Source organism: Pongo abelii, chromosome 6 (genome assembly GCF_028885655.2).
Source record: "Pongo abelii isolate AG06213 chromosome 6, NHGRI_mPonAbe1-v2.0_pri, whole genome shotgun sequence".
Taxonomy (NCBI): Eukaryota; Metazoa; Chordata; class Mammalia; order Primates; family Hominidae; genus Pongo; species Pongo abelii.
This window is the reverse complement of record NC_071991.2, coordinates 107,962,649-107,988,710: the sequence shown is the minus strand read 5'-3', so window position 1 is coordinate 107,988,710 and position 26,062 is coordinate 107,962,649. Positions and strand designations below refer to the sequence as shown.

Genomic DNA, 26,062 nt, shown 5'->3' with positions numbered 1-26,062 from the left:
ATTCTATCTCACTCCCTGCTATCTCATCTTCTGGTAGGAACTGCATATTACATTTAACGATATTTTTCCCCTTAGGTGACCATTAAAAAAAGATCAACTATTTTTGTATTGTTTTGTAGATTTAGGGGGTAAAAGTGCAGTTTTGTTACATGGATATATTGCATGGCAGTGAAGTCTGGGCTTTTACTGTACCCATCACCCAAATATTGAATATTGTGCACAAGATCAGTTATCTTTTTAATCAGAAACTCCATCAGCGCTTACCTTATTCAAATGCATAAGCTGTAGTTGGCATACACAGATGAATTAGTTTTGGAGGGTATGTTTGGATTTCTTGTTGTTTCATTTGGAGAAAGGGTAGTTATTGGAAACATATTTTCAGTAAAGAAATGTGTTTCCTGTCCAGTCTGGCTCAGAAAATGCTGTCACACTGCACTTTTTCCACCATCCCTCATGAGGCCTCAGCTCTACTTTTATGTATCCCTTAGCTGTATGGATTTTATTATGAAATACTTGCCTCCCAACTAGACTGAATTTCTCAGCCAGGAGGCATTTGCAGACATTGTTTGATACCCCTCCCTCCCTACTAGAATCTAACATAATGCTGAACACAGATTAGTATGCCATAAATGTGTATTGAATCATTTATTGATAACCCTGACTGCCTTTTAAGGATGGTAGATCCTATTAAGTTGTTTTACCATGTACCTGACAGATGATAACATGAAAATTGGGAGTTTGGAAGCCAGGAAGAGCTGAACTGATATGCATACTGGGAGAAAAACTTAGAGTGAGGCCTGGGAGGAAGGTGTGAGGAGCATGAATGGGAGAGAGAAAGGGTTAGGGGGACCAAGGAGATAAAGAAGGCCACTCAGGGAACAGAGGCCACTTCATATGATTTTCAAATGTTTCAGTAAGTCTTTGAAGTTCTGTTGCTTGGTGTATGTGAAGTTCTTGTAGAAATTGGCAGTGGCTTTGTATGCATCCTTCTTGACACAGTTGAAACTGAGACAAGATTCACTGAAGGAAGATCCAGCAGAGGCTGAGATACTACTGTGAAAGCATAACATGCCTCTTCTGCCAGGACATAGTATAAAGTATAAAATGGGTTTTGTATCTTCACAAACAAGAACTTGGTGGTATAAGCCAAGCTGAACTGGCTTTGCAAAGTATAATGAGTCCAAAAGTGAACTTTCTGCTACTCCCATTCTTATTCCCAGTTGTATGGGGGTTGAACTATATAATATTACCATCTTTTAACTCAAAAATCATGAAATATAAGCAATTTTGTGACATCAGGGGTAGAATGACTGGAGTCATCCAATAGAAACTGTTGACATTAAGTCTTAGAAGTGTGAATCCCGCCTAAGATTGGAGTACCTGGAAACTGCCTTCAGATACATAAGCTCTTTGACCTGGAGTCACTTACTTTGTAAGCCTCTTCACCCCCAAACTGTGCCACCCAAACTGGGTGTACATAAACCCAGTGGCCCATGCCCACTCCTCTTAATGCCACATTCACAGTCTGAGAAGGGATCTTCACATATATTCACATCACCACCCTACCTTTATCTCTAGTCACATGACACTGTATGCACTTTTATTTTTGGCTTTTTTCACTTAGCATAATGTTTTCTTTTCTTTTTCTATTTAATTTCTAGGATATGTGTGCAGAACATGCAGGTTTGTTACATAGATGTACATGTGCCATGGTGGTTTGCTGCACCCATCAACCTGTCATCTACATAGGTATTTCTCCTAATGCTAACCCCCGCTAGCCCTCAAACCCCCTACTGGCCCCAGTGTGTGATGTTCCCCTCCCTTTGTTCATATGTTCTCATTGTTCAACTCCCACTTATGAGTAAGAACATGTGGTTTTCTGTTTGGTTTTCTGCTCCTGTGTTAGTTTGCTGAGAATGATGGTATCCAGCTTCATCCATGTCCCTGCAAAGGACATGAAATCATCTTTTTTCATGGCTGCATAGTATTCCATGGTGCATATGTACCACATTTTCTTTATCTAGTCTATCATTGATGGGAATTTGGGTTGGTTCCAAGACTTTGCTGTTTTAACAGTGCTGTAATAAACATGTGTGTGCATGTGTCTTTATAGTAGAATGATCTATAATCCTTTGGGTATATACCCAGTAATGGGATCGCTAGGTCAAATGGCATTTCTGGTTCTAGATCCTTGAGGAATCACCATCTTCCACAATGGTTGAACTAATTTACACTCCCACCAACAGTGTAAAAGTGTTCCTATTTCTCCACATCCTCTCCAGTATCTGTTGTTTCCTGACTTTTTAATGATTGCCATTCTAACTGGTGTGAGATGGTATCTCATTGCGGTTTTGATTTGCATTTCTCTAATGACCAGTGATGATGAGCTTTTTTCCATGTGTTTGTTGTCCACATAAATGTGTTCTTTTGGGAAGTGTCTATTCATATCCTTTGCCCACCTTTTGGTGGGGTTGTTTCTTTTTTTCTTGTTAATTTGTTTAAATTTCTTGTAGATTCTTGATATTAGCCCTTTGTCAGATGGATAGACTGCAAAAGTTTTCTCCCATTCTGTAGGTTGCATGTTCACTCTGATGATAGTTTCTTTTGCTGTGCAGAAGCTCTTTGGTTTAATTAGATCCCATTTGTCAAGTTTGGCTTCTGTTGCCATTGCTTTTGGTGTTTTAGTCATGAAGTCTTTGCTCATGCCTATGTCCTGAATAGTGTTGCCTAGGTTTTCTTCTAGGGTTTTTATGGTTTTAGGTCTTAGGTTTAAGTCTTTAATCTATCCCGAGTTAATTTTTGTATAAGTTGTAAGGAAGGGGTCCAGTTTCAGTTTTCTGCATATGGCTAGCCAGTTTTCCCATCACCATTTATTAAATAGGGAATCCTTTCTCCATTGCTTGCTTTTGTCAGGTTTGTCAAAGATCAGATGGTTGTAGATGTGTGGCATTGTTTCTGAGGCCTTGGGTCTGTTCCATTGGTCTATATATCTGTTTTGGTACCAGTACCATGCTGTTTTGGTTACTGTAGCGTTGTAGTATAGTTTGAAGTCAGGTAGCATGATGCTTCCAGCTTTGTTCTTTTTGCTTAGGATTGTCTTAGCTGTATGCGCCCTTTTTGGTTCCATATGAAATTTAAAGCCGTTTTTTTTTCTAATTCTGTGAAGAAAGTCAACAGTAGCTTGATGGGGATAGCATTTTTTTGATGTACCTGAAAGTGGTTGGGAGAATGGAACCAAGTTGGAAAACACTCTTCAGGATATTATCCAGGAAAACTTCTCCAACCTAGCAAGACAGACCAACATTCAAATTCAGGAAATACAGAGAACACCACAAGATACTTCTCGAGAAGAGCAACTCCAAGACACATAATTGTCAGATTCACCAAAGTTGAACAAAAGGAAAAAAATGTTAAGGGCAGCCAGAGAGAAAGGTCGGGTTACTCACAAAGGGAAGCCCATCAGACTAACAGTGGATCTCTCTGCAGAAACCCTACAAGCCAGAAGAGAGTGGCAGACAATATTCAACATTCTTAAAGAAAAGAATTTTCAACCCAAAATTTCATATTCACCCAAACTAAGCTTCATAAGCAAAAGAGAATTAAAATCCTCCACAGACAAGCAAATGATGAGAGATTTTGTCACCACCAGGTCTACCCTGCAAGAGCTCCTGAAGGAAGCACTAAACATGTAAAGGCACAACCAGTACCAGCCACTGAAAAAACATAACAAATTGTAAAGACCATCAACACTATGAAGAAACTGCATCAACTAACGGGCAAAATAACCAGCTATCATCATAATGACAGGATCAAATTCACACATAAAAATATTAACCTTAAATGTAAATGGGCTAAATACCCCAATTAAAAGACACAGACTGGCAAATTGGATAAAGAGTCAAGACTTATCAGTGTGCTATATTTAGGAGACCCATCTCACATGCAAAGACACACATAGGCTCAAAATAAAGGTATGGAGGAATATTTACCAAGCAAATGGAAAGCAAAAAAAGCAGTGGTTGCAATCCTGGTCTCTGATAAAACACACTTTAAGCCAATAAAGATCAAAAAAGACAAAGAAGGTCATTACATAATGGTAAGGGGATCAATGCAATAAGAAGAGCTAACTATCCTAAATTTATATGCACGCAATACAGGAGCACCCAGATTCATAAAGCAAGTTCTTAGAGACCTACAAGGAGACTTAGACTCCCACTCAAAAATAGTAGAAGACTTTAGTGTTAAAGTCTTCATCATTAATTATGAAAATAAATCTGAAGAGGGAAAACCTATACTTTCTTCTTATATACAAAGAGTCTCTGGGATCAGATCCAGCCTTCTAAAAAGTTAGAGCCCACAGACATTATCCATGGAGTAAGATTTGAGAGAAAATTGGAAACATCTCCCACTGTCAATATTAGATCAACGAGACAGAAAATTAACAATGATATTCAGGACTTGAACTCAGCTCTGGACCAAGTGGACCTTATAGACATCTACAGAACTCTCCACCCCAAATCAACAAAATGTACATTCTTCTCAGCACCACATCACACTTATTCTAAAATTGACAACATAATTGGAAGTAAAACACTCCTCAGAAAATGCAAAAGAATGGAAATCATAACAAGCAGTCTCTCAGACCACAGTACAATCAAATTAGAACTCAGGATTACGAAACCCACTCAAAACCACACCACCCAACTACATGGAAACTGAACAACCTGCTCCTGAATGACTACTGGGTAAATAATGAAATTACGGCGGAAATAAATAAGTTCCTTGAAACCAATAAGAACAAAGAAACAACGTACCAGAATCTCTGGACACAGCTAACACAGTGTTTAGAGGGAAATTTATAGCACTAAATGCCCACAGGAGAAAGCAGGAAAGATCTAAAATCGACACCCTAACATCAGAATTAGAAGAACTAGAGAAGCAAGAGCAAACAAATTCAAAAGCTAGCAAAACATAAGAAGTAACTAAGATCAGTGTATTCCATTTTTTATTGTCTTTCTTTTTCTGTGTTTGTTTTCATCATTAATAGGAAAATAAATCTGAAAAGGGAAAATCTGTACTTTCTCTTTGTATAAAAAGAGTCTCTGGGATCAGAGCCAGTTTTCTAAAAAGTTAAAGCCCACAGGCATTATCCATGGATTAAGATTTGAGAGAAAATTGGAAACATCTCCTAAACCAACAGCCTATACAGCCTGGAATAGGCTGAGCATCAATGATGAAACGCATAGAGCAACACCAAAGAGTTTAAAGAAAATTTTCATGAGCCCTGTGTTAAAAAAGCACATATGCTTTATAAAAGCATCATATAATTTATCTTGTTTAATATCATAAGAGGGCTTAATTTAATGCCTTCTCTGTTGTGTGCGTAGGACATTCAGAGTGAAGTGCCTGAGAGCAGGGAGAAAGAAATAGGTGAGGAGCAGAGAGGATTTCTTTAAAGAAAGTGGAAAAACAAACCTCACAAACTTAACTGAACCTTCCCTCCAGTTATATCTGCCTGGGGCAGTTCTAGATCACGTATCTCTGTTCAAGGTGGTGTTAAAGGAGCCAGAGAACCCAGTGTTTAATCACTGCCTCATTACCCTCCTCCAGTATCTGGGCATCTGGTTATTACCTTGTTCACCTCAGTCCAGCTGTGTCTCCACCAGGCTCTTCCTCTAGGTCTGTTTCTCTCTGTAGTACACTATGAAAATGAAGGAGCAGTGCTTTCAAGTGTGTTGAATACTTAACTGTACATGATAAAGTTAATATAGCTGTCGTTTCCACATGCTTCTTATTTGTGATTATGTTTCAAGTAAGCACAGTAACAGCAATCTTCAAACCCTGTGGCAAAACTAAAGGGAGTTAGAGCTCTTCGCTGATGTAATATTCTGAAATAACATTTTTGCAGGTTCACTCTCTTACTGCAGGCGTGTATAGTCATATATCATGCTCACAAATCCTATTGCATTCTCCAGAAAGGCAACATGGAAATTTTTACCCTATTCTTTCAATTATCTCTCTCATCCCCATGTTATAATTCTGAGGTTAGATTCCCATCGGGAGTACCTCAGTATTAAAACAGTGTGTACAAGGAAAATGTAGGTGACATATTTTCCCCTTTTTTTGCAAAGGCAAAAATATCAAATATTTTCTCAAATGTCACTGGAGAATGTAAAAACTGCATTCTTGAGCTGGGACCTTTGGCTCACACCTATAATCCCAGCACTTTGGGAGGCCGAGGTGGGTGGATCACGAGGTCAGGAGATTGAGACCATCCTGTCTAACACTGTGAAACCCCGTCTCTACTTAAAAATACAAAAAAATCACCCAGCATGGTACTGGGTGCCTGTAGTCCCAGCTACTCAGGAGGCTGAGGCAGGAGAATGGCGTGAACCCAAAAGGCAGAGCTTGCAGTGAGCTGAGATCTTGCCACTGCACTCCAGCCTGGGTGACAGAGTGAGGCTCCATCTCAAAAAAAGAAAAAAAAAAACTGCATTCTCAATAAATACACACTAGGAAAGTAGATTCTGAAGCAGCGATTTCAGAAAGGGCTTAAGCATCTAAGACTTCTGTTGGGATTCATTCGATCTAGAAATAGTTATTCAGCTCTTATTATGTAACTGGTGTTGTTCTAGGCAATGTGGACATTGATAAGAATCCCTACTCTCATGAGCCTGTATGCAACAGTAGTGTAGGGATGTGGAGGCCAGAAATAGGACATAAAGGCAGACCACACACATAAATAAATAAATGGTAATGGCAAGTACTCTGAAGAAAATAGAAGGGGGTGTGGAGCTAGCCATTGACTGGTTTCAGTGGGGTAGGTGTGCATGAGGGTTCAGGTAGTCAGGGAAGTTGACCCAGGCTAGAAGAAAGGAGTAGAAGAAAGATGTAGTCCTGTGAGAACATAGGGTCTGTATTTAAGGTAGTGAGAAAAGCAGGACCTTAAGGTGCTAATGAGATTGGTCTGTCTGAGTAAGGGAAAGAAGGGTCCTCTGGTGGATATGAAGTGGAGTGTAGTGGGAGATGAGGCCAGAGAATGTGCTAGGATCAGACTGTGTAAATTCTAGACCACGGCAGAGCTTATATTTTACTTTAAGTAAGATAGGAAGCCACGAGAGGGTTTAAAACAGGCAGGTGACATGATTTGATTAATATGTTTAAGTGATCATTGGCACCAGTGTGGGGGTTCTGTAGTAACCCAGGCAAGCAATGATGGTGACTCGGTCCAGGGAGACAGAATGGAAATGGAAAGAGACTACAGTAGATGGAGTCTGGATATGTTCTGAAGAACACGTCAAGATTAGCTGAGGATTAGACATATGGGCTGAAGTAAAGAGAGGAATCAGAGGTGGCTCTTTGGATTTCAATCTGAACAACTGAAAAATACATGGTAAAAAAATGTTTGTGGAGATGAGGAATATGAGGTAGAGAGGAGAAGAAGTTAGGCAGGAAAAAGGGTCATTGAGTGTGAGGGATAAATTACCTGAACACTATACTCAATGAAGAAGAGTTCCTTTTGCTGCTGCCAATAGCATCCCTTCCCATCTCAGGGTTTAATGACATCCATTCGTTTACAGGAGAGCCTTATATGTTTCAGGCCAGGGAAATCTCTGATTCTCTCCTTTGTTCTCATAGAAATATTTGGAACTTTCCTGCAAAACATATAGAATGAGGTAAAGTGTATCTCTTAGGTATCTCCAATCCCTCATATGTTCTCCTTTCCACCATCCATAGTTACCACCTCTCATCCCCCACTTCAGTCATTGTCAGGGCCATTATAACTCTCACTCCTGTCCTCAGCCCCCAGAAAAATTACAATTTTACACTCACTAGATTTTAGGTACATTTTCTGGCCTGAATGGGGTATTTTAAGATCACACAATTTATTAGTGATTCAACCATTGTATATTGATAATTTTTGTGAATAGCACTTTGCTGGGTACTAAAGGATAAATTTTAAATGTGTATAAACATAGCTGTTGCTTTTCATGAACTTAGGGTATAATTGAAGCTATAAAACACATTCCCATGTAATAACTAAATAATAAAGTTAGGTAGTTAAACTTTGTGGAAACCACAGGGCTAAGTTCCTCATCCAGCTTGGTATGATAACTCCAGTATGGTTACAGTGATGTGATGGCAATTCTGCCATCCTCTATGACTTCAAACTTCACTAGCAATGCAAATTATTAATGTGATAATTAAGTAGTTTGGGTTTTATGTTTTAGTTTATGCCATTACTGGGCCACTTTCTGGGACCCAGGGCAAGTTCTTAACTATTCCAAACCTCACTATCTGTTCTCCTTATTAAAGTGGAAATAATATAACCTACCTATATAGCTATTATAATAAATATGTGAAAAATTACCTGATGTGTGGTAAGAACCTGGTAAACATTTGCTCTTCTCCTTTTCCTCCTTCCTACTATCACTATCATTTGCTCTTATGAGTGGTGTAAACAATGAGAGTTTACAGGTACAAGGCTGTCTGCTCCTTGGAGAAGCTCAAGTTAGGGGAAAAAAAAAAAAACATGTTAATGAAAGATTTACTATTGTCCAAAACCACAGGACAAAACAAAGAGGATAACCTTGGTGGAATAAGTTGGTGGAGGAGCTGATCACTATCTTTCCAAATAATTGTACCAAAGGACATATGAAAAGGAAGTAAAGGCTTCAGCAGAATAACGAAGTTTCATTGTTGTGCCATGTTAAAGCACCATGTGACTATGTATTGACTTAACAAGGTTTCTGATTTACGCTGCTCAGTCTTATATATGATGAAATGATTAAGCACAGTATACTCATTAGCTGCAGAACTGATTACTTCTCCTGAGCTAAGACTAAATCTACCTCCAAGACTCTGATAAATTTGTCTCTTGACAAATGAGTATTTAATAGCAGTTATCTTCCCCCATCTACCACCTCCTTTTGTGGTCATTTGCTTATTATTGGGAACTCGATGAAATTCACAACTCAATCATTTCATGACATTTCTCTTTGTAAATGGCACCTTCTCTGTCACTTCTTGATCAGAGAAGAATTAGTAAGTGACTCATTCCTGATTTGTTAATGCAAAACCTTTTTGTTATTTAATCATTTTGAGACAGTCATGGATAGTTATTTAGCTTTCAGATTCTTATAAGTCATGAGCCTGCTTAGGCAGAAGATGTTGAGTAGCTTGTTGAATTATGCAAAGTTAGGTTCAAAAAGTCAATCTTGATTTACAGCTGTTGCGTGAACAATTCAGTGCAGGTTCAGTGAAGCACGTTATCTGCAAATAATGCTCAGTACTTGTATAGAAACAGCCTGAACAGAAAGCAACTTCATTCTATATGATTAATGCACAAGTGCTTTATAAACTATAAAGCATTCTACTGATATAAAATGGAATTCACATGCAACATTTACGTGACAGTGGGTGGAACTATCCCGAGGATAATGAGCTTCTGTTGATGCCAAAGATCACAGGAGACCTTACTTTCTCAAATGGAGGGAAGTATCTTAGTGTTAATTCTGTGTACTATGTTTGTTGATTATGATGAAAGCAACTTCTCATGAGCATTAAATGCCAACCGTTCTACAGATACAAGAAACTAATTATGAGATACAGAACTTAAGAATTCCCAAGATTTTGCCCTACTGTATTTATTCCCAGTAAACAAATAGCTTGCAAATTTGATGGGGCTGCATGTACACTTGTCTCATCTTTATTCCTTTTTTTTCTGACTTTCAGTTGACAAACAGAGTGATTTGCTTCTCCCCTTATGTAAGGAAAATTTTCTGCTACTTCTTTTACCACCAAAGTAATAAAGTAAAACACAGAGATGGGCTAGTGATTTCAACAAGGTGTCCAATAGTACAAATTATAATATTGAAAGGGAGCGGAAAACTGTGTCCAGGTGGAGTTCAGCACCAGGAATCTGTGGCTAGGTCGCTACATTTTGTGGCTTTGCTTAATACATAGATTCTGGAGCAGGATCCCAGCCAGTAGCACTGGGTATGTGGAAGAGACAGATGTACACATTTAATCGGTTGTTCATCCCACAAGTTGGATGGGGTCTTAGGACAGGTCTCCCAGCCTAACAGAACTGAGGCCTAGGCCTTGGTTACATGGATGTGGTCTACATCAATGGTTGCAGCCAAGTGGCAGCTAGGTGGGCAGGCAAGTTTAGAAGAGTCGCCTGAATCAACAGCAAGGATTCCAGTCGTCAGGTAGTTGCCTCTACTGTGCACCCTCCACAGTGGCTACCTCTGCTCGAGAACCTGGAGGGGCTGAGCTGCCTTTAGGGGATTTGGTTTCTGAAGCTTAGAAGACCTGAAAAAGGAAGGATTCACCAAGTTTATAGAGCAGTTGGTGAAGGATAGATTATATTCCTATTAGTGTGTTTAGAATGTTAAAATCTAGTGTAATAACAGAAATCTCCAGTAAGAATGTCTCCAAAAGGCATGTGCTGGGAGTGTTATGTCATGAAAGTATCTTTGTTTTCTTTCTATGTGCCTTTTCTTTCTGGATGCCTTTTATGTGTATTCCTGTTTGATTCTCTATCTCCTGTGTGTCTCTGAGGTTCTGTTATTCTGTGTGTGTGTGTACACTGAAGTTTTAAAAATCATCATTTTCCTTTTTTTTTTTGTTTTTCTTTCCTAACCTCTGGTTTTCATTTCTTTTATACTGTCTTACTTAACCAGATACAATAGGAAGCTGAAACAATGTGTGTGTGTGTGTGTGTGTGTGTGCAGGTACATATACACATATGTTCCTATACACATGTATTTTTAATTATATTTTGGATAAGAAGTTTTTCTTTATTGTTCTTAAATTGAAAAACAGAAGAGCTAATTTTCCATATTTTTAGAAAATATCAAATTAATTAAATGTATTTTTGCTTCTGTCTTCAGTTGATGCCCTCCATAGTGATTTATCTGTTTTAGGGGTTTGTTGTGTTTTTAATAGAGACAAGAGAAGAAACTCTTTTTTCCTTCCGCTTCATTCGTTCTGGTAGTTCATGGCATATATATTGTTTTAGCTAATCTTATTTATTTATTTCTGGCCCTGCTCTAAAATAGATTTGAGATAGTATACAAAAATAACCCTAACACAGGAGAGGAAACATATCAAGAAAAAAGGAACAGACTGGAGATAAGAGATACTGCAAAGTGAGCTTCCTATTGGCCAAAACTGAAATTAAGCAAGGTCACTGTTTCATTTATAAAATAATGTGTAAGAAAGCCTTCTTACATTAGAGACTTAAAACAAGGGTATATAGTTTTCTATTGCTGCTGCGACAAATTATCACAACTTTAATGGCTTAATACAAATTTATTATCTTACTCTTCTGAAGGGCAGAAGTCCAGCATAGACATTATCAGGCCTCAGTGTTAGCAAAGCTGCATTCTTTTCTGGAAGTTCTAGGAGAGAACCTGTTTCCTTGCCTTTTTCGGAATCTAGAAGCTTCCCACCTTCCTTGGCTCATGGCCCCTTTCCTCCATATATAAAACCAGTGACATTCCATCTCGACCCTTCTTCTGTAGTCATATCTCTCTCCTACTCTCTTTTTCCTCCCTCTTCCTTTTTTAAGGATTTGTGTGATTTCCTTGGAACCACCTGGATAACCTTCAGGGCAGCTAATTAGCGAATTTAATTCCATCTCCAACCCTAATTTCCCTTTGCCATGTAACGTAACATATTCACCGGCTCTAGGAATCAGGTCATGGACAGCTTTGGGGAGCCATTATTATGCCTTTCGCACAAGAGTGACAAGCAATCTGATATTCCTAGAGCATCTCTCTCTATGTCTATATGGCTCAGGTAGTTGAAGTTGAACTCCTTATATATGTTGGGTAAGGTCTCCAAGGCACGTTGGACAGGAGGGAGAGAGAGAGACAAAGAGACAGAGAGAGGGGGAAGGAAGAAAAGGATGGGCGGGAGAATAGAGGTGAAGTGGGGGTAGGAGGAGGAGAAAGGAAATCAACAGGCAGAAATAAATAGAATCTGTGTTGTTTTTTATATCCCAGCCTCCAAACATTCTGCAGCACCACTTGTATCACTTTCTGTGCATTAGAAGTGAGTCACTAAAGTGAGACCATATTCAAGGGTGAGGAATTATATTGAAAGAGGGTCAAAGAATTTGCAGACATGGTTTAAAACCGCACAGTCACTTAAAAGATTTACAGTGTCCCCTGAACAGCTTTTCTTGGGGATAACAAGTAAATAAAACTTTTTTCATGGGTCTCATAAAAGGACACTGTATGTGATATAAAAGATGATGGCCTCACCAATATCTGTACAAAAAAATTGCAATGATAAAATTCATAGAGATGTTTATTATAGCATTTCTAGGTGCTAGCCCCAAAGTATGTTTCAGGAAAAAAATCATTCTACAAGTTGCAAAAGCCTTTATTCCAAGTATGCAGGTTTCGAATGGACCAAAAAGAATATAAGCAAAAACTTAAAGATGAGAAAAATTAATGGAATATATATACATCCTTCAATTGATGTTCCATCAATATTGTATATTATAATAAAAAATTTAAAAAGACTTAGGGCATGAAAGAGATGAGGATTATATTTCTTGACAAGAATAATGAATAGAAGTAAATTGCATGGCCATTTAAGGGCAGATCTGTAGGCTTTTAAACCTACTTTGGTATTTACTTCTTAGATGAAAACACTTCAGACATAAATATACAGAAACCATTTTTCTTGGTTAAATAGAAGATGAAAAGTATCAACTTCAAAATGGTTGTTTTACAACTTGTTATATGGTTACTTCAACAGATGCAGAAAGAACATCTGATAAAATTAAATGTGAATCCTTCCTATTTAAAAAGAACACCTTTATAAATAGGGATAAAGGAACTTTCTTGCCTTAATAGAGGTAATATATCAGCACAATTATATACTTAAACAATTTAAATCTTTTTATTGTAGAACATGAATACTGAAAATCACCAAAAAAATACTTGTTTTAATGTTTTAGTATCATAGCCTCTTAGAAAACATACAGAGGCTACTCTAGGGCTCCCATCCTTGCATTAATTGACTTTTCATCATTAGTGTATTTTTTGCAGATGTTTAAATCTGATGTAATATATTTTTTAAAACCTTGGAGTATGAATATAGTGAGTAAGATCAAGTATGGGAGTTATCTAAATTAGGTCTTATACTATGTGTTCATAACCATGTTTTACTAAGAGGGTAGTAAATAATTTTGTTGATTATATCCTCCTATTTTTGCCTTCTTTGTGTTCTCTTCATTAATATTTTATTTTCTCGTGGATTGAGAACAGGATCATTCATTCATTTGCTTACACATTTAGCAATTAGTGTACACATGAGCAGTCTACTCTTTTCTTTGTAATTAAGCAATATAGGACACAGACTGTGAAATGAATGAATAAAAGATAATTACATGGAATACTTAATAGCCAAATTCACCAACTTTTTAATGTTCTTTAAGTATCTATACTTGATTATTGGTGTGTTTTTTTTCTATCTAATGAAGCAGGAGATTATAAAGAAATTCTGAATGCCTGTCAAGTAGTCTCATATCTTTTCATCACAGACAGAATGTCAGCAGATCTATGTGCAAATTGAATGCAGCATTGATCTAAAAAGTATAATTTAAAAAAATTTATTTTTAAGTTATAAAAACAAGTGTGTGTCCTGGTACAGCTATGCGAGTATCCGGGGGATAGCCTCTTTGAAGTGTTTGTTTTCATTTTTAAAGATACCTCCTCCTACATGCTTTATGCCTAGAAGGACTTTGATGTCTGTTTGTAAGGCCATACTCGTGAAGCTAGAGTTAACTTTTTAAGACCACATATCCAAATATATGTTCAACTGTTTATTTTCTGTTCACTCAAGAGTATATCCATATAGAAAAATAAAAGCTATATCCATATTTCTGTATCCATATAGAAAAATAAAAGCTAATCTTCCTTGGTCCCTCCGTTTTAGCGCTAATATCTTTGCTATAATCTTTTCCCCCCAACATCTTATGCCATGATTCCATTTTTCACCTCAGCAATACAAGTTTCAAAAGAACATCTTTCTTCATCATACTCCTTTTTATTCCCTTATCATGCATAGCTATGAATGGATGGTTAGATGTAGTTGAAAGTTTTTAATAGCTCCTTTTGTTATCTTTCTCTTAACAGAAAATAACCTTTCTTGAATATACCATTTTCTTGAAATATAAGGCTCTAAGGCAGTGTAGTGGCAGAGGCGTGAACCAGAACATTTTTTCAAATTGTTTAATCAGCTGTGTATACCAATTCTACTTTGAAGCAATAACTAGAACACATAGATGGAATAAAAGGTGGGAAATGCTGTTCCTGTCCCTTCCAAAGCACTGAAAGAAGAAATAAGGCCATTTAAATTGTTGAGTCTCAGCACTGGTGTTTAAGTATTAAAAAGAAGCTATTTGAAGAAAAAAATTAGACATCCAATTATCTACTTACTTTTTCTCTAACTTGAGAATCCTGTTTCCTAGTGAGGACATTATTATCTGCCATTTATTTACATTATTAGAATATCTAATATTAAAACCGGCCTGCCCTGTTCCCCATAGTGAGAGAAACATAGGATAAACCTGGTACCTGCAGCAAGAGGACCTTGTGACTGGACAGAAGGATGGGGCCCCTTTAATGAGTCTGGTATGTCATTGCAGGACTCCCTTGGCAAAGGTACCACTGAAATGGAACCTCCAGAGGACTTCTTAGAAGAGAAACAAAAATAAATCCCGATCCCTATCCACACCCTTTTATCTGCCTGCAGAACTACAAATGTTTTCACCAGAAACCTCTTCTCAATTTTGCTTTAATAAAGGAAATTAAAGACACACTGGGGAGAAACAGTGCTGTCTATGTTCTTATAGGCCCAAACCTGGCTTCATGCTGATAAAGGTTGCCTATTCAAATGAATCAGTGCTCTATGTGAAATCACAAAGTGAGGAAAAGAGCATTTTAGGTAGAAGTTAGACTTTTCAATAATCATGGGAATCGTTCCTTTGTCATACATTAGACTCAGGTAAACTTGAGACTGAGCTACAAGGTGGGCTGAATGCTACCTTAAAGGCCAAGGAAGGAGGAAGGCTTTTAATTCCCCTGTGCACTGGTGGGGGGCTATTCCTGGGCTTCTGTTGTCAATCACTAGCAATCAGGCTATAATGTGAGATAACCTGTAGGGCATTGGGATATAATAACTCTCAAAAAGGTAAGTTCTGAGACATCAGTTTTAGTCTACCTTGAAGGAATGCCTAAATAAAGAATAATGTCATATTTATAGGAGTAATACTCTAATTTAAAAGTGAGAGCTTTTGAGTCATAATTTAGATCAAATTAAAAGTGTGTTGGCAATATATTTTAATTAAGTAATAATGAGCTGTGACCAAAATATTTGTGTATAAAGTATATTTGATAGATTTTATTTTATGAAAAAGTAATGCTTAAATATAAAAGGCTTAGTGAATTCTTTTGAAATATTCTACTAATAAAGGTTAGAACCTCCCTTAAAAGTAAAATGTGTGTAGATATATAATGAAGCCTCCTTTCAAGGAGAATCCAATATATTTAAGAGTTCACCTTTTATGCTTCTATGAGTTCACTCTCTATTATATTTTCTTTTAAGACTTTCTGTTTGTTTGTTTTTTATGCTATTAATGACACCAAATGCATATATACATTGTCTTTATATAGAAGATTGGTTTGCTGGGTAAGTGTCCCTATCAAATGCTTTACTTTTATTTATTCTCAAAACAATGCTTTTTTCTGGAGTTTCTCTTTTTCCTGTGTTTATGGTCAAGCCATAGACGTTCCCTTGATAGTACAAGAGTTACTTTTCTTAAGAATGATTTAATAATAATAGTTGTATTCATTGTTTCTTCATCACTGAAAGCTGATTCATGAGTGGTAAATGACTCACTGTTTACATGTTCTTTTTCTGTTTTGTAGTCAAAGGAGTAAAATTTGAAACTTGTAGTTGCTGGTACATGAGGACAGTATGTGTTTGCTTATGCCTGGGGGCCTAGCCATAGGCACAATCACCACAGCAGCTGCCCTAGGCTTGTTTCTTTACAGGTAGAAATTCGTAATGGTGAAATAAAAGGCTTTGAAACAACCAATCTAATTGTTGACTGTGCCAGGCAGCGGGGCAAATCAGAAAATCAATCAGTCCACCACTTTCCAGGTTTTATCTTGTTACACATCAAATGAAGTTCTTGACAATCAATCTGATGAGAAAAACATTACATCCAGACTTTAGCGAGAAACAGTTTGCTCATGATATACATTTGAAACAACATCAGCCTGATATTCTTACAATCAGTGGTTGCAGAATTTTTCATGATTCTAAGTTCAGCTTCATGTGTATAAAACGAGACACTGGTATGGGATCAAAATCTTTCTAATCTCTGTGGTTCCTTGAGCCTAACCCAACCAGTAGATTAAGTAAAGAGAAGAAAAAGAATATTTTAAGGCTTTAAGCATTTATCATGGAGTTTGAGTCACTTAATTTTTAAAATCCGTTCATGAGGAAATTATTATGTCAAGTGGATTTAGATCGTTCCAAACAAAAACCCTGCTAAAATACTATATCAAAGTATATCAAGAATATATGGGGAGTTTTATATTTTACATGTATGTTTCCATTAGGTTTATTGAGATACAACTAATGATTTTTTCACTTATTATCTATCAGGATCCTTTGGACAGAACATAATAGACAATTGACAAACATCTTAGTATTTTTATATGCAAAGATTTGTGGAAGATATAAAGAAGTAGAATTGCACTTGAGCCTGATGTGTGCATAATTCTTTACAGTTTACAATTTTGCCATATACATTTTCTCCAGACCACTAGTCTTTCCAGTGACCTCTTAAATAGGTAACAGCTATTTCTACAGTTCTTTAAATGCTTCTATTTTCAAAGCAAAGTGGAATTTTTGTTTTTGTAGCATCTTGGCACTCTGTCATATGAGAGTTGTGAAACACACTAGCTGAAGCTTATTCTTAATGGATGGAAATACTGTGGCTGTTAATGTTTTTTTCTAGCTAATGAACCAAATCTGTAATAAGGATACAAGTTCCAGCAGTGGTGCAAGCTCTTTGCAGTACACTGACATTAGACATGACACTGCAAGAAAAGATAATTTCTGACTAATGCCAAGGACTCTGGAGAATTATTAAAATGCAATGCTCTGAAAAGTTATGTTGGAGTAGTCTACTGTTAACTTCTAGGAGAGATAGAGTATCCTCCTTATGCCAGAGCAATTTATATTTCCAATTTTCATATATATGTCAAAATAATGTTCTTTGTGGTATGCCATGGGTAGTTAAGCACATTTGTTATTCCAAGATCCAAGCTTTCACATTGCTGAATAGATGAAAACATAATGTGATCCCAGCCAATGCTTCCAGTCTGAATAGGAGAACAGAAGAAACAAGCAGGGGAGTGTTATCTCAGGCATTTCTCTCCTTGGCCTGGTTTACTAGAATTCTTATGTGCCCTTTACAGTGAAATCCCTCAAAGGGAGGGTAATTTGAATAAAGCATCTTGTCTCTATTGGCTAATTAGATAAGAAATAATGCAGAGGAATAATGAGGTATGTCCAATGATCCCTATGACAAATCACCTCTTGCTTTGATGTTAGATGGTGGAAGAGCTTCTGTTTCTAGCAGATGAACATCTCCATATAAGTGCCTGCAGCTACCACTCTCCCACTAGAGAAGGGAATTTATAGATGCCACTGTCTTGAGAAACCTCCTCAGATGGAACTGACCCTTCCATCCCCAAGGTAAAGAACCACCTTCAGTTTTAAAACAGTGAAGTGTGGAGAATTGAATAGTTAAAAAATGTATTTTTGTGTAGCTACTATTTGTCAGAGTTCAGCCATGTTATACAATGAGTAGCATATAAAATAACATTGAACAAAGCTTATCTCACTTAAATGCTTCAAAACATAAAAATAAATATTATTCAACAAGAATCTCTCATTTAAGAAGCTGGAAGTTCTATTTCATATTCTTTTTTCTCTCTTAAATAACTAGTCATTCAGTAAATTATATTTTTCAAAAGGTCATGATCTCAGAAAAGAAAAAGGACTTCACAGGAAAAACTGATGAAATCTAAATAAAGTCTGTAGTGTTAAGCCAATGTTAATTTCTTAGTTTTGACAATTGTGCTATGGTTATATAAGATGTTAACATTAGGGAAAGCTGGGTGAAAGGTGTATGCGAACTCAGCTATTTTTGTAACTCCTCTGTAAATCTAAAATTATCTCAAAATGTTTTAAAAAATTCATGCCAGTTATTGGGGCAAAGAAGTAGCATGAATAAGAACTATAATTATTAGTGGGACATACCCCATAGTGATCATTGCTTTCTTAAAATGTACAAAAATAATGATACATAGAAGCTTGGTAAAGCATATAAATATAAAAATACTATTTCAAAAATGTAGAAACACATAAGATCAATTCCCAGCATTAGGACTTTCAAATTAACAGAAGCCTCACAATAATGTCAAAAATACAGAGCATACTAAGGGAAGCTCCTTCTGAAAAAAGCAAAAAGCCAAATCACTTTCAAAAACTTTAAAGCATTAGCTCTTCAGTGGCCTTCTATCTCAAAGACATCTGTGAAATGTTCCCTAATTCCCCAGAATAAATCAGTAACCCTGTTCTCCATAGGCACCTGGTACATCACATTTCACTGTCACTTACCACATCTCTCTGTGTCCCTACCTAGGGTGAATACCTCTGGAAAGGAGAAACCTACTGTATTAGGGTTCCCTAGAGGGAAAGAACTAATAGGATACATGTATATATAAATGGGGAGTTTATTAAGGAGTATTGACTCACATGATCACAAGGTGTGACGGACACAATAGGCCACGATAGGCTGTCTGCAAGCTGAGGAGCAAGGAAGCCAGTCTGAGTCCCAAAACCTCAAAAGTAGGGAAGCCAACAGTGCAGCCTTCAGTCTATAGCCAAAGGCCCGAGAGCCCCTGGCAAATCACTGATGTAAGTCCAAGAGTCCAAGAGCTGAAGAACTTGGAGTCTGATGTTTGAAGGCAGGAAGCATCCAGCACAGAAGATGAAGGCCAGAAGACTCAGCAAGCCAAGTCTTCACAACTTCTGCTTGCTTTATTCTAGCCAAGCTGGCAGCAATTTACGTAGTACCCAGCCAGTTTGAGGATGGGTCTGCCTCTCCCAGTCCACTGACTCAAATGTTAATCTCCTTTAGCAACACCCTCACAGACACACCCAGGAACAATATTTTGCATCCTTCAATCCAATCAAGTTGACACTTGGTTAATACAGTCATCACACTTTATGTTTATCTTCCCTAATGCCTTAGCTCACAGTAGTACTCTTAGAATATTTTTTTCAAGAAATCAGTGAATTTGATTGAAGAAAATGTGCACATTTCAAAACCCTTTTTTAAAGAGAATTTCTGGTTCAATCTCCTCTCCAGTGTGCAAACGAGGAACAAACAATGAGGAAAATATTTCGCAGAAGCACTTGTCAACTTTAGGGTGCTTGAAAGCATACCCTCATTGCTCCATAGAATTAAATGTAAATGATCCTGAAAACAAGTAGAGTCTCTATGAGAAAGGGCTTGGTTGGTATAGGCTCAGTATAATTTTTGTTGATTCTGCTCTTTCTAAGTTTCATTTGTGATTTCTAATATTGAAATCCTGGTTATTTGAAGGTTTCAGTTAGTTCGTTATACCTTAACCACAAGTTTCTACCTCTGCCAGTTTCTGTCTCTTACGGCTTAATTTGGTGAGTCATATTAGGAAAAGTCAATCAGAAATTAATTACCAGGATTCAGCTTGTCATTTTGAACACTTTACTTAAAGTAGCGAAATAAAAGTTACATTTGAAAGTAAATATACTGAAAAGGGAAAGTCATGCAAAAGTCAGTATATGGAAATGGATCATCCTCAGGCGGCCCTGAATTGCTTTTGACTTCATCAAAACGTCTAGTTCATGGTTGGTACATTTAGTATGAACTGTGGCTGCTGCTGTTTGAAGGTTATTAAGTTTGACCTAGATTTTATTGGTGTTCACTCTAATCTACTCAGTTATCTTTTGGGGTTTGTATGTGTCTCTGGCAAAGATGAACCATCAATTTCTATTGGCATATAGAGTAGTTGTGAAGATTTGATAAAATGCTAATTGATAACAATGAAAAACCAAGTCACTATTTTGATAAAGACTTATTTTCTTAATCTTTTTAAAATTATTAGAGAAATTATTTTTAATGACAAGAAGAGTGATATAAGGAAGAGTAATATAACAATGAAATCCTATTTCTGGGGCCAGATGTGGTAGCTCACGCCTTTAATCCCAGCACTTTGAGAGGCCGAGGTGGATGGATCATGAGGTCAGGAGTTCGAGACCAGCCTGGCCAACATGGTGAAACCCAATCTCTACTAAAAATACAAAAATTAGCCAGGTGTGGTGGTACGCACCTGTAATCCCAGCTTCTCGGGAGGCTGAGGCAGGAGAATCGCTTGAACCCAGGAGGCGGAGATTGCAGTGAGCTGAGATCGCACCATTGCATTCCACCCTGGGCAACAAGAGTGAAACTCCATTTCAAAAAAAAAGAAAAGAAAATCCTATTTCTTTTGGTATTTTTGTAGCTCACACATCTTAAATAAGGGGATTATGGTGAAAGACACTAAAGTTTTAGAGCTGTAAGTTCAGGAATGTCATCAGAGGTCATAATTACTTCCTTCTCCTAACTCTTAAGTCTAAATGCAAATCACTTAAAACAAAAAAAAAATCTTCATTTTCTTAAATATCATCAACAAATAAGAATTTATAGCTCCCTTGGTAATAATTTCATAATCTGTGTTTTGAGACATCTAATGGTCTACACTATCTTAGGCTGTGTTATCAAACTTTGAATAACTACAACAAATAGGAAAGGAAAGAAATTCCTGAGGGAGAGACTTGTACATAGAACATTGGGATATTTCATTAATTTCATCTACTCTTGGCCTGTTGTCAGCGGTAAAGTGGATGACTGTGAGTGAAGTAGAAGGTGGGAGACTTAGGAAATATTATAAGAAAGGACTGACTTTTATTTGAGCAGCACTCTAGTAGTACCTAGTAATTTCTTGACATATTTTTGTATGTCTGATATAATTTTAGCAGTATTCTCAAAATTGTTCATTCTGCCCATAAATGTATAATATTTTCATTAATTTCTTATTATCCAATTGGGAATTTATCAGCTTCTTTTTACCAGGCAACCGATGTTTTTCTTTTGTAATTTATTTTTGAGTAGATAATACATTAACATGGTTCAGAAATTTTCAAAAATGTAGTACAGCAGAAGAGACCCGTCCACCTTGTTTCCCATCTCCCTATTCTTTGCCTTCCTTCCGGGGACTTTTAGAATGTACATGCAAGCAAAGAAGGATTTATTTACTTTATATTCTTCATTCTTTCCTATTTTTACTGGAGGAGCATGGACTGGAGTCAGATCTACTTGGCATTGAATCCTAGTTCTCAGTTTCTTCATCAACAAATATGAGTTAATAATAATGTCATCTTCACAGAGTCCTTAAAAAGGTTGCATAAGAAGGCTGTAAGAAACGTATCACTATTTTGACATGCAGATAGTGTTCAGTGGCTGTGATTATTGTTATTATTTTTAACCTTTGAATGACAGGAAAGGCATGAAAAGAAAAAATATATAGTATTGGTTTTCTGAGGCTGTCATAACAAATTACCACAAACTTGTTGGCTTAAAACACCAGTTATTTATTCTCTCACAGTTCTAGAGGCCACAAGTCTGGTATTGAAAGGGCTGTGCTCCCTCCAGAGATTCCCTTCCTTGCCTCTTCCAGCTTCTCGTGACCATCAGCATTCTTGAGCTTGAGGATGTATCACTCATTCTCTGCCTCCATCTTTATATGACTTGTCTTCCCTACTTGTCTCTCCCACGTGTGTTTTTTGTCACATGGATACTAATCATTGAATGTAGGGCGCGTCCAGATAATCCAGGATGATCTCATCTTGAAATCCTTACTTTAGTTACACCTATAGAGGCCCTTTTTCCAAAGAACATCACCTTCATAGGTTCTGGGGATTAGAATGTGGATTTATCTTTTAGGGGGACCACTATACCAACTGCAAACATCTTTTTTGTGATTCATTTTGTGATGACTGATCTATTAACAGAAAATAGGTTTTTCAGAACCATTAATGTATTACCAACTATAATATTTCAAATATAGAAGCATTGATTGACATTTTGTTTTAGATCAGCCTTACACATAGTAAAAATTTACCAGTAAACTATGAAATATAAAATTAGCAAGTTGATGATAATAAAATTGCCACAAGCAAAGAAAGCATACATTATTTTTGCTCATACAATTATTTGGCATTCCTGCCAGACTTTGGTTCTATATGTGCATCTGTGTGGGGATGGAGGAAGGAAGTAGTGTAGGAGAGTTAAAAAATAAGGAGTATATTAATGGTTTTGGTCCCATTTTATAACGGAACTTGAATTGGCTTTTCACGTCTTCAAGGATTCACTTTTACTCTCTGTTGTAAATTTTCTATCCTAGTGATGTCCCACCTCTTTTATATAATAGTAGAATGGCTTATCCATTCTGTAGTAGCACAAAAGAGTTGGAAGACATAGAAACACCAGATGCATTTTCTCTATATCTTCTGGAACAGAAAAGTAGACAAAATGTTAAATTTTTTCTTTGAAATCCATATGACTCTGTTTCAAAGAATCACCATTTCCAAGAAAGAAAATTCATGATTGTGTTACAAGCATTCAGACAGAAACGCTTTATGTCGTCAAAAGCTGCATTTCAACTACCGATATCATTACAGTGACTGCAGTGTCCTGTTACTTTTGCATGACTAAATCATACAACAAGGCAATGATTTTTAATTCTTTTAATTCTTTTTATTTTTATTTTTTTTGTAATTGATTAGCCCAAAAACTCCACATAACCATATCAAGGATGTAAATGTGGCCATTGAATGTGATGTGAGCCTTTTAATAAACATGTTTTCAGTTTGCGGAATTAGAAAAGTATTGGCTGCATTAAACACTTAACCTTACACTGGCTAAGAAATGCCTTATTAGTCTTTTAATTTACTAGTCAGATTATCTGATAGGATGTCTCAGGAGATGGCATGATTTTCAAATAGTCTCCAATGTGTTGTTAAATTTTTCATCCTTAAAGCTTTTCTAAAGCCTATCAAAAGTTTTCTCTCTTTCTCTTTTTTGCAGTATAATGTTTTATTTTATTTTTTAATTTTAAAACAATTGAAATAAAAGTTATGTATATTCAAAGTGTACAGTGTGATGATTTGATATACATACATGTTGTATATTGATTACCACAGTCAATTAACACATCTGTCACTATCTATAGCTACTGTATGTGGGGAGAGGGTCCTCAGTGACTACACTTGAAATCGATTATCTGGATAAGTTTCAAGTAAGCAATACAAATATTATTAACTGTAGTTGTCATGCTGTGCATAAGATCTTCAGAACTTATTCATCTTATAACTGCAACTTTGTACCCTTTGACCAACATCTCCCCATTTCCCCCACCCTCCCAGCCCTGGCAACCACCATTCTACTCTATTCTTCTATGAATTTGACTATTTTAGATTCCACATATAAGTGATATTATACAGTATTTGTCTTTCGGTGTCAGGCTTATTTCTTGTAGCATAATGTCCTTCAGGTTCATTAATGTTCTCACAAATAGCAGGATTTCCTCCTTTTTTTGTGGCTGAATAATATTTGTGTGTGTGTGTGTGTGTGTGCGTGTGCACGTGCACACATGCGTGCACGTGCACATGAGTGCATCACATTTTGTTTATCTGATAATCTATAGATGGACACTTAAGTTATTTCAATACCTTGGCTATTATGAATAATGCTGCCATGAACACGGGGGAGCAGATATCTCTTAAGATACTGTTTTCATTTCCTTTGGATATATACCCAGGAATAGGATTGCTGCGTTGTATGATAGTTCTGTTTTTCATTTTTCTCAGAAGCCGCCATACTCTTCTCAATAATACCAGTACTAATTTACATTCCCACCAAGTATACAAGCCTTCCCTTTTCTCCTCACCATCACCAACACTTGTTATCTTTTGTCTTTGATAAGTCATCCTGATAGGTATGAGATGCTATCTTGTGGTTTTCATTTGCATTTTCTTGATGATTAGTGATTTTGATTGTGTTTGCTTATAGGAGGTCTTCAAAAAGTCCATGAAATGGATATGTATTATAAAAAATTGCACAGATTTCAAAAACTTTTTTATTTTATTTTATTTTATTTCATTTTATTATTATTATACTTTACGTTTTAGGGTACGTGTGCACAATGTGCAGGTTAGTTACATATGTATACATGTGCCATGCTGGTGTGCTGCACCCATTAACTCATCATTTAGCATTAGGTATATCTCCTAAAGCTATAATTCCCCCCTCCCCCCACCCCACAACAGTCCCCAGAGTGTGATGTTCCCCTTCCTGTGTCCATGTGTTCTCATTGTTCAATTCCCACCTATGAGTGAGAACATGCGGCGTTTGGTTTTTTGTTCTTGCAATAGTTTACTGAGAATGATGATTTCCAATTTCCTCCATGTCCCTACAAACGACATGAACTCATCATTTTTTCTGGCTGCATAGTATTCCATGGTGTATATGTGCCACATTTTCTTAATGCAGCCTATCATTGTTGGACATTTGGGTTGGTTCCAAGTCTTTGCTGTTGTGAATAGTGCCGCAATAAACATATGTGTGCATGTGTCTTTATGGCAGCATGATTTATAGTCCTTTGGGTATATACCCAATAATGGGATGGCTGGGTCAAATGGTATTTCTAGTTCTAGATCCCTGAGGAATTGCCACACTGACTTCCACAATGGTTGAACTAGTTTACAGTCCCACCAACAGTGTAAAAGTGTTCCTATTTCTCCACGTCCTCTCCAGCACCTGTTGTTTCCTGACTTTTGAATGATTGCCATTCTAACTGGTGTGAGATGGTATCTCATTGTGGTTTTGATTTGCATTTCTCTGATGGCCAGTGATGGTGAGCATTTTTTCATGTGTCTTTTGGCTGCATATGTCTTCTTTTGAGAAGTGTCTGTTCATGTCCTTCGCCCACTTTTTGATGGGGTTGTTTGTTTTTTTCTTGTAAATGTGTTTGAGTTCTTTGTATATTCTGGATATTAGCCCTTTGTCAGATGAGTAGGTTGCAAAAATTTTCTCCCATTCTATAGGTTGCCTGTTCACTCTGGTGGTAGTTTCTTTTGCTGTGCAGAAGCTCTTTAGTTTAATTAGATCCCATTTGTCAATTTTGGCTTTTGTTGCCATTGCTTTTGTTGTTTTAGACATGAAGTCCTTGCCCATGCCTATGTCCTGAATGGTAATGCCTAGGTTTTCTTCTAGGGTTTTTATGGTTCTAGGTCTAATGTTTAAGTCTTTAATCCATCTTGAATTAATTTTTGTATAAGGTGTAAGGAAGGGATCCAGTTTCAGCTTTCTACATATGGCTAGCCAGTTTTCGCAGCACCATTTATTAAATAGGGAATCCTTTCCCCATTGCTTGTTTTTCTCAGGTTTGTCAGAGATCAGATAGTTGTAGATATGCGGCGTTATTTCTGAGGGCTCTGTTCTGTTCCATTGATGTATATCTCTGGTTTGGTACCAGTACCATGCTGTTTTGGTTACTGTAGCCTTGTAGTATGGTTTGAAGTCAGGTAGCATGATGCCTCCAGCTTTGTTCTTTTGGCTTAGGATTGACTTGGTGATGCGGGCTCTTTTTTGGTTCCATATGAACTTTGAAGTAGTTTTTTCCAATTCTGTGAAGAAAGTCATTGGTAGCTTGATGGGGATGGCATTGAATCTATAAATTACCTTGGGCAGTATGGCCATTTTCACGATATTGATTCTTCCTACCCATGAGCATGGAATGTTCTTCCATTTGTTTGTATCCTCTTTTATTTCCTTGAGCAGTGGTTTGTAGTTCTCCTTGAAGAGGTCCTTCAC

General features: G+C 36.9%; 1 protein-coding gene and 1 long non-coding RNA gene across 9 annotated transcripts in view; one reads left to right on the top strand and one right to left on the bottom strand.

Moving 5' to 3' along the window:
* The window catches only part of IMMP2L (inner mitochondrial membrane peptidase subunit 2), a 917,762-nt gene that overhangs the window by 646,456 nt on the left and 245,244 nt on the right, over positions 1–26,062 (top strand). The window lies entirely within an intron of this gene.
* LOC129060450 (uncharacterized) lies at positions 631–11,419 on the bottom strand. Of its 2 annotated transcripts, none has more exons than XR_008527185.1 (5): positions 11,332–11,419; positions 8,372–8,506; positions 7,487–7,655; positions 5,633–5,701; positions 631–3,284 (listed from the first exon to the last, which is right to left on the bottom strand). It is a non-coding gene; the product is annotated as an uncharacterized LOC129060450 (long non-coding RNA). The 2 variants fall into 2 exon arrangements; XR_008527186.1 differs by having other exon boundaries at positions 631–3,210; positions 11,332–11,401.